This window comes from Arvicanthis niloticus, chromosome 19 (genome assembly GCF_011762505.2).
Source record: "Arvicanthis niloticus isolate mArvNil1 chromosome 19, mArvNil1.pat.X, whole genome shotgun sequence".
NCBI classification, from domain to species: domain Eukaryota; kingdom Metazoa; phylum Chordata; class Mammalia; order Rodentia; family Muridae; genus Arvicanthis; species Arvicanthis niloticus.
In genome coordinates, this window is record NC_047676.1 from 51,612,700 (window position 1) to 51,625,348 (window position 12,649).

At 39.4% G+C, this 12,649-nt stretch overlaps 1 protein-coding gene across 4 annotated transcripts in view; it reads left to right on the forward strand.

The window, feature by feature from the left end:
• Positions 1 to 12,649, forward strand: part of LOC143435099 (uncharacterized) — a 135,596-nt gene that overhangs the window by 118,472 nt on the left and 4,475 nt on the right. The gene's annotated exons all lie outside the window — the stretch shown is intronic.

Genomic DNA, 12,649 nt, shown 5'->3' on the forward strand with positions numbered 1-12,649 from the left:
ACTAAGCATATTTTCCCATTCGTGTAATTTACCTTCCCCAAGCAGATGTTTACAATATCTTAAATGTGTAGAGTAGAATTCCACTTTGGAAAATAATTTGTCAGTTCTTAAAAAGTTAAACATAAACCTGCCAGGCTCACTCTGCCATTCTTCCCACCTCCCCCTATGTGTTTATGCAAGAGAAATGAAAGCATATGTCCACACAACGACTTATACAAGAATGTTCTCAGCAGCTTTGTTTATGATAGCAAGCATCTAAAAGAAACCAAAATGTCCATCAACACAGGAATGGGTACACAAATCGTGGTACATGCACATGATGGAATATTACTTGGAAACAAAAAGGAATGAGTTATTGATACAAAGAAAAAATATCCAAGAATCACAGAATAATTATGCTGAGAAAAAAACAACACACACCCCCTAGCAAAATGAATTCATTTTACCTTCTTCAATATAGATAAAATATTAGAAAAGATGAGCTGATCTATAATAAATGAAATGAAAGAATAAATGACTACAAATGAAGATACTGTTCATTAACTTGGCTGCAGCCATGGTTTTATGGGTGTATGCATTGTCAAGCTTAGCAATTGCACAATGCTAAATATGTACTGCACACTTCATTTCATACATGGAAAATGTAAACAAGGTGGATAAGAATACCTATGCTTTGTGGGAATTGTTTAATTAAAATGTTCATTAGTGAAACGCTGGCTCTGTAAGCATGAAGACCTGAGCTTGGATCATCAGCATCCAAGAAAAGCTAGGCATCAATGGCAAAGGGAGACAGAGACAGTACAGTCCCTAGGGCTTGCTGGCCAGACACTCTAGAAACAGTGAGTGCCAGGTTTAATGAGAGCTCTTGTCTCCAAAATATAAGGTGGAAAGATTAAAGAAGATATTAATTCTACTTCTGGCCTCAATTTTTGAGCATGCATGCACACAAACACACACACACACACACACGTGCACACACACACAATGTATAATAATTCATAAAATAGAATGTCAGGAACTCACAATGGCATATTTTGCCTAATCTACTCATTTGCTCCTTAGTCCTCAGATGGATTAAAACGTGCTATTATCTTGTTTTAGCTCATGTTTGGGCAGCCATGTGGTGAGACTTTCTGGGTATAGCTTCTGACCTTCCTAGGAGACACAATCTTACAGTAAACTCCCTGGTCCTCCGGCTCTTAAGATCTTTCTGCCTCCTCTCCCACAATGATCCTTGAATCGTCTGGTACCCGCTGATTTGTGGGTGTGTCAGCTGGTACTGTGCACCACAACTCTGAAGTTTTGAATGGTGTGGTTTTCTGTAACAGACTTTGTATATTGCAAAGAGAAGTTTCCTTGCTTCAGGGTGAGAGCTACACTTACATGTGAGGATGACAAATATTTAGAGTATAGTAGGAATATATATTATATGTAATAATAATTAAAAAAAAGAGAGACTACTGTTTTGAAATGGAGCAAGGGAGAGAGTAAAGAAAAAGGGTAAATGATGTAATTATAATATCCAAAACCAAAAACACAATTTTTAAAAAGTACTATTATCAAATAGGAAAAATTAGAGGGCTTTGTTGGGGTTTCAACTTATATTAATATTTTTCTTCCTCTTGTGGTGGGCATCTAAACACTAATATAACCCAAATATTAAACAAATAGTAAAATGAAGATGGCATTTAAAGAGGATAGTTCATAGGTAATTCAAGGATAAGATGATTTGGAAAGCCCAACTTGGAAAGAAGGGAGGGATTTTTGCTTGTCAGGAACTTAAAGCAAAGTAACACAGCAGAAGATGTGATGGTGAGTGACTTGAAGTACCACCTAGCAGATGATGGATTCTTTACTGTGTTCATGGAAGACTTGACATGTGAGTGGGAACATGGAAGAGGAGGAATTTGCAGAGGATTCCAGAATAATCTCACAGGAAACTGAGAAGAAGAAGCACTGCCTTGCTGGGCTAGAAAGATGCTCCTGAGCTCACCCGCCATGAGCCTTATGAAGTGGTTTGTGATGTCCCCACACAGCAACATCTCAAAAGCACCAACAGTGTTAGAGTCGTAGCACAATCAGCATCACCTTCAGAGGGAAGCCTGTGTTCTCACCCATTGATAACAAAGTCCATTCAATCGTTATATTAAAAACCGAGTCACAATTTGGAAACTGTTCACAAGTTTATCAGCCACTATCAGTGGTGTACGTTTGCTATGTCTACCATTTACATTATTTTACAAAGCAACTTTGTATCTTTCCAACTAACCAGAAAATTGTAATCTTTTCAGCTAATGTTGCTTGCAATGAACCAGGGACTGTTTTAGATACTTTAAATATAAAGATATATTTAAATATATATTTATATATTATTTTATATATAATATGTATTTAAAGTATATATTTCTTTAAATGCTTTATAAATATATAGTTATAATTTATAAATTATATATGCTCATATATATATATATATATATTCCAACAAATCATATATATAGCCTGTAATCTATCTAGTCCAACAATGGCCTGACATTCTGAAATGGAAAGTCAGAGAATGTAGTAGTTGGTCAGTCCAAGGGGCTGAATGTCTGAGCTGGCCTTCATGTGTTGCAATACTGAAGAAGTAGGCTCTAATACCAGGGAAGGAATGGACTTGCCATTGAGAGCAAAGATAAGCAAGAAGAGAGCAAAATCGTCAGACTTCTGTGTCCTTTATATAGGCTGATACCAGAAGGTGTGGCCTAGATTAAACGTGGGTCTTCCCACCTCAAACAATGTAATTAAAAAAAAAAAAATCCCTTGCAGGTGTGTGAAGCTACTTGGGTTTTAGTTAATTCCTGATGTGGTCAAGTTGACAACTAAGAATGGTCTTCTATCATAACTACTAACATAAACCTGCAAACTATAGGGGGTATATTTCACTAGGCTGCTTAGACCCCTCACCTTGACTTGAAGTGAAGAAGAAAACATTTCCCACCCATCCCCTTCTATTTAATAAAAGTAACTCATAGCACATCCTTAGACGCCTTCAAAAAAAAAAAAAAAAAAAAAAAGAGCATACTTCCATGACCTTCAATTTCATTCATTCTGTTCCAGTGAGATGAAAGTCAGAGTTTCTAATGAGAGAACTCAGCAAGGTTACTAGTATAAAAACAATATTCAGAGTCTATTGTGTTCCTAAGCACAAATGGAAACTATAATTTTAAAATCCTATTTACCAAAGCAACAAAATTACAAAGTACACCAAAATAAACCTAACTTAATCTTTATAAGATAGTTGTGACAAAATTAAAATATTAATAGTAGGCCCCAATAATATATAATTATGCCATATGTATAATTATGAAGGCAGAATCATATAGGCAATTTCTCCAAAATATCTATAAGTGCAATATTTCCCCCTTTTAAGAAACTACTGTAGACAGTTTAATATCTTTTCATACTAATACAAAGTGTGTACACAACGTTAAATGGTTGAAATCTATAAAACAGTTCATTGTGGAACAAAGCAGAAGGAAAGAGCAAGGGAAGGCTTGGCCAGCAGCATTGCCAGACTTAAGTCATAGAGGAGAGAAAGGAGGTGTTTGGGCAGGAATGAGCTGATAGCTAATGAGCAGGATGGAGAATCAGAAATAGATCAAAGGAACAAAGAGAATTCATTGGAAGGTTTGACATTGGAAATAAGCTGGAGAATGATAAGTCACTCAATACATGGGAACAAGAGGCAAAGCAAAAGTAAATTCCAGTCTCCAAACAGTTGTGTAACAAACAGTACAAAGATTAAAACTTCAATGCTAAAAGAAAAACTTTCAAAGGAAATAGTGAAAATTACAATGTTAGGGAATATGGAGGGTTCTATATTAAAGATACCAAAACAAGCACAGAACATGGAAACTGTACCTATATTAAACGTACTTTGGGGGTCTCTTTGATAGGTCCACTGAAGGGATATCCCAACCATCACACCTAACACTCCCATTCAGCTCCCTAAAGCCAGGCGAACCACTGCTCCAATTCCTGAAGGTCAGTCAGAGTTACCTCGCTTCATGAAGGAGGAGTGATATGAACAAGAGATAGGAAATGGGCAGAAAACAGAGGGAAGTGACCCCAAAAGCAGAGGCTCAGAGTGACCTTGCTCCTCTGTCTGGGAATGCCAGAAGGGAACTAACAAAATTATAATTTCTTTTAATGAGATAATGTACGTTTCCATTTCAGAATTCCTGCTCACAGCACAGCAGCTCTCAGGGTGGCAACCATGCAGCTTTGTAAAAAGCGTTGCTTTCCTTCTCTTCTTCCCAACACCGTCTACCCAACACTTCCTTACTTTGCCTAAAGGCCCACTCCATCGCATGCCCAACCTCTATGCTGGCCTAAGTCAATGACCTAGCTTCTCACCGCTCTGTCTCCTAGCACTGCTGCAATTTACAGCTTGCTTGCCCTGGGATTTTTCTTTTAAACTCTAAAAAGAAAATTGTCTTCAAGTAGAGAAGGAAGAAGAGGGACAGTGATAGACCTGTCAATCAAAAGACATCATAAGGAAGGTAATCAAAGCAAACTACAAAGTGAAATGAGAATATTTATGTGCACAACAACTGGTTCTAAATAGATTAGGCAAAGAGCTTCTACCACAGCATTAAGAAAAGAGTAGAGAGGCTGGAAAGATGGCTCAACGGTTAAGAGCACTGACTGCTCTTCCAGAGGTCCTGAGTTCAATTCCCAGCAACCACATGGTGGCTCACAACCATCTGTAACAGGATCTTTTCCCTCTCCTGGTGTGTCTGAAGACAGTGTACTCATACATAAAATAAATAAATACTTCTATAAAAGAAAAGAAAACATAGTAGCAGCTAACATGAACAATATAAAGAAGAGAAAACCTGGTGGTCAAAAAAAACTATAAAAATATATTCAGCCTCCATAATCTTTGAAACAATGAACAATGAGACAAACTATTAAAAGTTCACCAGGACTAAGCTTTGGAGAGGAAACACAACTGCCGGCTTCTATGCTTGCCTATGAGGGTACTTGAAAGAGTAGATTCAACTAAGGTGCCCTTAATAAATCTTTACAAATATTTTTTGTTTTGTTTTGGTGGTAGTGGTGATTTTTTTTTTTCACAATGTAGCCCAGAATGTCCTGGAGTTCACTGCTTTGTAGACCAGGCTGGCCTCAATGTCACAGAGATATGCCTGCCTCTGCGTCCAGAGTTCTGGAATAAAAGCATGCCCCATCATGCCTGGCTGTTTTAAAAAATATAAGGCAGATAGAATAGAATAATGATCATTCTGGAATTTAGATGGTAAACACAAAGTTCGGCTATATTAAATCAACTTTTAAAGTATTCTTCCTCTAAGCTTTTATTTTGAAGTAGTCTCCGTTGTACAGAAATTGCAAAACCAACAAAGAATTTCTTTGTACACTTTGTCCATATTCCATGAAATAGTCATATAAGCACAATTCGATGCCAAAATCAGGGAACCAATGGCATCACACTTACTATCTAACTCTGGAGTCTTTTTCAAATATATCTGACTTTGCTAATTAAAATAATCCCACAGCTCTGCAGCTCGTGTCATTGGAGCAGGCTGCAAGTTAAGTTGCTGTCAGCAGAAGAAAAACTCCAGTGCAAAGAGATAGCTATGAAGATAAATTGCACAAGGAATAGAAAATATTTCTTCTTTTCCTAAAGTTATTCAGGGCAAATGAAGGTCAGATGATTGAATTTTTTAAATATTGCTTCTACAGATCTTCATAGTTACAAATACAAATGGGAAAAAATTTTTTTTATCAAAATCACTTTTAGAAAACATGCTTTATAGTTTTTATTATGAAAATTTTAGGATGTTAAAAAAAACTGATTCATTTGCTCTTAGAATAACAATAACACTCCAAATCTTATAGGAAAAGGTAGGGACTTTGTGGCCCCAGAAAAAAACCTGAGCATATAAGTTTCCAACAAACCAAAAAGTGGCAACATTCCTTCAGTCTCTTTTCTGTCAACAAACATTTAATGTTCTCTCCCTCACTCTCTCTCTCTTTCCCTCACTCTCTCAGTTTCTAAAACGTTTTCTCTGTTGATACAAATATTGTCCAGGCACTTAATTAAGAGAGCATAAGGAATTTGGAGTGTTCCTTCTTGGGTAAGGATTAAACACTTTCTGTCTCCAGTGGTTCAAGTGTCTGTGGACTAGGTTGGGGATCAGTGGATTGTTAAAGAGTCCTTCCCTGGGTTGACTTTATTGAGTGCTGTGGCCAGACCTCGGGAAGGCACAGCACAGGGGAGCTAACGCCAGTGCAGGAGCAAGAGCTGCAGAGAGAGAATTCATTAGTTGCCCCGTGAGCCCAGGAGCCAAACTCAGCACTCACTTGCATAGACAGCAGCTGCCTTCTAGGCTGTTCTCAAGGTTTCTCAATAACCTTTTCATTCCTCTCTCCTCACACACACACACATGCTCAAGCATGCACACACACACACACACACACACACACACACACACACATTCACATACTCTATTTTACCAGCAAAAGCCCAATCTCAGAAGACCAGCCTTGGAAGCAGGTCAGGAAGCCAGCTGGAACAGGTTTGCTGGCATCTGCCTTGAGCAGATGAGGGAACCTGAGCAGAAGGAACACAAGTTGAAGCCTGTGTTGTAACACCAGCAGAATCCTGTCAGCAGCCTATAGGTCAGGGTAAAAGATTCTTCTGTGTCTTCTGGGAATAGTGGACAGAAGGCAATACTACCTTGCAAAACACTGGCATAGCTCAGTGAGGAGGGCCTGTGAAGGCCACAAACACAATCTCCAATGCAGCCAGATGCTGCTGCCTCACCTCTTGTTCCTCACCTCTGTGTGCCCTCCTTAGAAGACCTCAAAACATCTACTTGACCAAAAGTTCCCAGTGGAGTGGAGACGGAGAGCCTGCATGCTGCCTATACTGAAGTCATACCTGCTCTGTATCCTATCATTAGAACAGTGGTGATGGGGAGGGATTTCTTGTATAACAACTGAGGCCAACAACTAGCCTCTAGGGACAATGATTTATGTTGGAAAACTGCCAGAAATTTGCAAAATGGCTCACATCAAAGACCTTCAAATCTCAGGGTGTGGGAATACAACAAAGACTAGGGTTTTCATGGAAACACAGAAGGGTTGAGAGACTGTTAAGTTATCAATCTGGAAATCTGGGACCCTGCCAGATTCAGTAGCTGTCAAATCAAGTACGCATTCCAATTAAAATACTTTATCTCATAATGACTTAGAAGAGCCTGTTCTGAGTTCAACTGATAAAAATTCATGGAGACAAGAGGCAGAAAGGGGCAGTTTTGTGCTGCAGTTGGGGGGAAAAAATTAACACATCTAACTCTGTTTTGTCCAGCACTTGTTTACAATGGATTTCAAAATCAGGGGCAGTTGGGAAGTACTGCTAAAACTGGAGAAAATGTGACTAGAAATATAACTTCCACTGTGACATACAGGCATTAGGATAATGGGCGTAATCACGGTGTTTGCTGTGTCCTGCAGCCCTCGGAACGACCATATGAGATAGCTACTGTTATTATACCCATTTTATATGCAGAAAAGCTGATGCTTGGATGTCAAAATGCTGCCTCAAACAGATTCATTTTCAGGGTCCAGTCAGCCTGGGTTTCATCAGCTTTCACTGCATTACTGCTAAGTGACTTAGGTTTGTGTTGCCTTCATCATACTGTCACATTCTTTGGGTCAAACACTCCAACCCTGCTATTTCTGCTCTCCTTTGATGGTACATTACACCATCCACCACCTTTATTATGCCCTGGGCCATCTGGATGCTGAAATGGCATGGTATTAATCCATCCTCTTCTGTCTTGAACCCTCTGCAATTGCAGATACCTATTAGACAGTTGTTAAGTTTATGCCCAGTGAACTTCACAGCACTTAAAGCACTTCGTAGCTTAAAGACAATGAGGAATATACTTATAAGTGGCTGGAGATGTAACTAGTTGGGAGACTGCTTGCCCACTGTGCTTCAAGGCCCAGATTTGATGGCCAACATCGAATAAACTAGATGGTAGTTTATTTCTGGAATCCCAATACTCACTAGTTGGAGACAGCAAGAAAAAGGTTGTAGTCACTCTAAGTAATAAATCTGAGGCCAGAATGAGCTCTATAAGACCCTGTATCACAAGAAAAGAAAGAACATTAATGAAGGTGTTTTACAATCCACTTAATTCATCTGGAGATTATAATCTACAGGTCTCGGTGAGAAAGCTTTCAAACTTAAGTGTTTGTGGCTCAAGAAATGTTTTTCCAGTATTGAGTATTAAAGCTCGTTTCCCCACATGTGCTTATCAAGCTCTACCACTGAGCGACATTCTCAGCTCACACCATTAGAAGAAATGAATGAACCAATGCATCATGAGTGGCCCGCACATAATGGAATGTGCATTTTATAAATCATTTCTTTGCCAACCTCGGCTTAGTCAACCACAGCTCACCCACAGTTAATGGCCACATCTGCTTTCTCTAAAAGGAAGCAACGATTTGAGAAATGAAGATTGATTGAGCTACAGGATCTCCAGAGATACCTATTTATCATCATCAATGACCCTGGAACTATAAGCATTTCAAAATCATTTACAGGAATGAAATTCATTATTCACAAAACCAATGGCAGGTGTGTCAAGGATGAGGTTTTTGCCAGTCAGCATTTCCCCCTCTCCTGCCTGCCTGTTGCTCAATCTAGGCCATATCTCCAGGATCTTAGGTAAGCATTCCTCACAGTAAGTTAACAAAGAAAACTCTCCATGCGGTCTTCAGAAGACCCATGACAACTCTTGACCAATGAGTTCTTTCAAATTTCTAATAAAAGATCAAAAGTAAGCACATTTGTTTTACCTTGCTTGAAAGAATTTCTTCAGAGGCACCATCAGTGAGATGGATGGGTGTGCCCACATGTGCAACTGAAGTTTGATTTGAAAAGATGTTATCCAGGCACTTTTAAGCTGGCCACTTCTGTATGGTGTGCGCTATAAAAACATTGTCGCCGTGGGCACGCTGAAGCAGGTGCATGAGCGCTGTGACACGTTTGGTAGCTCGTCTTAGCCCTCCTGTGGAGTCGACTTTGATTGAGATGTTTAAGTGCTAACTTCATATGTACATCACTTGCTTTCTGTGTACCATACCCACAAAAATGCTGGATGTGTTAGCTGCGTCTGTAACTCCAGCACCACAGGTGATAGAAGGTAAGTCATGGAGACAGGTGATCCCAGGGTCTTGTTAGTTCAACAAGATACCCTGTCTCAAAAAGTAAGTTGGAAAGCAATTAAGAAAAACTGCATATCAACTTCAGGCCTCTATACTTACATATGTATGTCCACTTACACATACAGGTATACAGTACACACACATGTACACACACACACACATACACACTAGACAGACAGAGTAGCTCTTCAATATCTAAAGATAGAGCAGATTTGGCCCACCAAAAAGTGGGTGTGCATGACTCTAAGCCTGGATTCTATCTGAAGAAGCATATAAAATGAAAATCTGATTTTGTTCATCATTAAAATTGAAATATTATTTCCATGCTTCAGATAGAAACCATGCCTTTTTAAAAAGTTCAGCATGGCATGAGGAAGGCTGTGTAAGAACAGTTAATCCTAGGGGAAAATACTTCTGTTGGAACACCTCGGGGTCAATGCTTCCTTAATCCTTCACTGCCAACACTCAGTCTAATTGTGAATAGTAGATTACTGTTCTGTTTTGAAGGTCTCTACACAACTCTGTGGTTCAAGGCTGTTTTCCACTTGGCATGATATGAACTTTAAGAGCAAAGAAAGCAGTTGTGTATGTGTTTTAAAAGAAGAAAAAATACTTTAAAAAGAGATCCCCACATCTCACATGTCCCAGGAAAGGGATATTGGCAAAGCAGTATTAGGAGAATTAGCTCAGTCGAGCTCTGTGCGTATAAGCTGCAACGAAAGAACTTTCCCAGCAGCAGGAAGATATTCATCATGTTATATAAGTGGCATTATAAAACAGATAAAACACATAGTCCAAAAAGCAATAAGCAAATCTTCTGGAACTAAGTTGATGCTGCAAAACTTCAGATTATAAATCGTGTTTACACAAGACTAAGCTTGAAAGAAGTTAAACTGTTCCGGGAAGGGAAACGTATTAAACTGTGCGTTCCATCGTAGACGAACAGGAATGGAGATCTTTGGATTATGGATTTGGCTACCCATGAATACATCAAGTTATTCAAAAATGGTACATGATCCTCCTCTGTGCAGACTCTTTTGTAAACCATGGCCAGAGTTTAGTTCCCTGAGTCTGAGCCACTGCTTGCATTTCTGCCCCAGTGCTAAGCTGCCTTTCTACTGTGCCCATGGATAGAAACCTCCCAGCCAAGATTCCCAGGGCCAAGCAACTAGGACGATGGTCCTGGGACAGGCAGGAAGCAGTGATGAGAACCACAGCCTTGTCATAAGAAGCTCCTGCCAGCTGTGTTGCCAAGAAGAAATTAGGAGCTGATTTTATGAGAGGAGCCAGAATGTAGGACTTTGGTGTAAAAAAAAAAAAATGCATATTTTTAACATACTAAACTAACTCAAACATATGAAAACACTACAAACAGAAAGAAATCAGAGCACATCTCCTAGGTACAGCTGGAGTTTGTCCTATCAGTATGGGATTCCTTCTTTGACCTCTAAAACATGATTGTGAATAACATTCCTCTTGCGGTGAAGGAAATAAGAGTATACTTCCATCATCTTCCCTGAAAATGCAACTCTGCTATTTTCAGCTCTCCTAACCATGGGTCATTAATAGAGTGAGTAGTGTCCCCTGACCTGCAAAAGATAAGTCTATAGTCTATTCTGTGGAACCTGTAAATGGAACTTTATTTTGAAAATGATCTGGATGTGATTAAATCAGAGACTTTTGTAGGAGACTACCCTGGATTACCTAGGTAGGCCTTCCATTTAACAACTTTATAGAGGATACACAGAGAATGGACTGAAGAATATGAGAACAGCTGGAGACTGGGCAGAGAATGGTTACAGGTCTTAACCCATAGTACAGCCCAAAGCACCAGAAGCTAAAAAAAAAAAAAAAAAAAAAAAAGGGCAGAATTTCTTCTGGAGCCTTCCGAGGAAGCATAGCCCTGAGGATACTGTCATTTTGTCTGTCTGGTTCTCAAAACTGTAGTGATAAAACTGACTTTATTGTTGTGAGACACTACATTTGAGGTAATGTTTTTATGGCTGCTATAAAAGGCCAACATGGGTTAGTAGCATCATGCCTCTTTACTTAGTTCCTGTAAGCAAACTCCCACCACCTGATACACAAATGCACCTCCTTTATTAAGAAGTTAAACCCCCAAACTACAAAACAGCTTCTCCACTTAAACTGTAGTTTCCATGTCATCAAAACTAAATTAGACATTTATGAAACCCAAGGAAACCAATAATCTACAGAGAATAATGTCTTCAGCAGAGAGTTATGTTGAAACCTAAATATACCTTGGCTGCTAGGGTTCTGAACTAGGAAGACAGCTTAGATAGGAATTGTCCCGGCCCGTACTACCCGGCTTTGTGGACCAAAATGTTGTGGCCTGCTCTGCTCCACGCTTGGCGGCCACTGTGTCTTGGCCCAAGCTGCCGCTCCGGTCCGAGGGTCAGGGTCTAGCGAGAGAGAGATTGGGGATAAAGGGGAAGAGACTCGAAGAATGGAGACAAGACAAAAAGTCTGATCAAGTCTTTTCTTTATCAAGTCTCCTTTATCAAGTCTCTCTTTTATCAAGTCTCTCTTTTTGAGTCTCTTCTATTGAAGGGAATTCTGAGGTATTTATAGACACAAGCAGGAGAACACAGGTGAAAACATTTTACCACGTGCACCATACAGCTGCGGTCACTAAACAGCAAAACAAGCTATGTGGGATAAACAATATATTTATCAGAGTGTGCTTTAGCTGTTATAGGCTTTTGACAACCAAGTCTTTCATCAGGGTATATGGTTCCAGATGGCTGCAAAGTTGATCTAGCCGCTTTCTGCTAAAAGTCAGCTCCCAACAAGGAATGAGACCGTGTCTGAAGTCTGACCATGGAATTCATTTTTCTTTCTTTCTTCTACTCCAAGTGTCAAGACCATCATCAAGACTTTTCTAATGGAATCAGAGGCATAGCCTGGTGTATCGTAGGCTTGCTTATTAAATCAGATAGGTCCAGAATTCACTTCTCCTTTAAGTTCCTATGGGTCTCTCTAACTTTTTTTCAAAATACAATATATTTTTACTAATTCTTGGAGAATTTCATCCATATACCCATCATATTTTGATAGCATCGATGCCTTAGCCTCTTTTAAGGCTTGGAACAAGAGTCATTGAGGCAGATGATGGATGTTAGACTAGAGACAAGCACACCGTGTTGCTTTTGTTGTGTTTATTGGTGTGTGGATTGTGGCTCCACAGATCAAACCCATGGCTCTCAGCATGCTAGACAAGTTCTCTAAGCCATATCCGCAACCCCGCAGCTCTACAGAATGAAAAGTATTGCTTGTCCAGTAAACGTTGTTCTAGTGCTAACTACTCTGATTGTAACCTTGTGATACATCCCTGTTCATCAGGGGAAAAACTGGTCAAGAATCACTCTTCTGAACTGCCTTC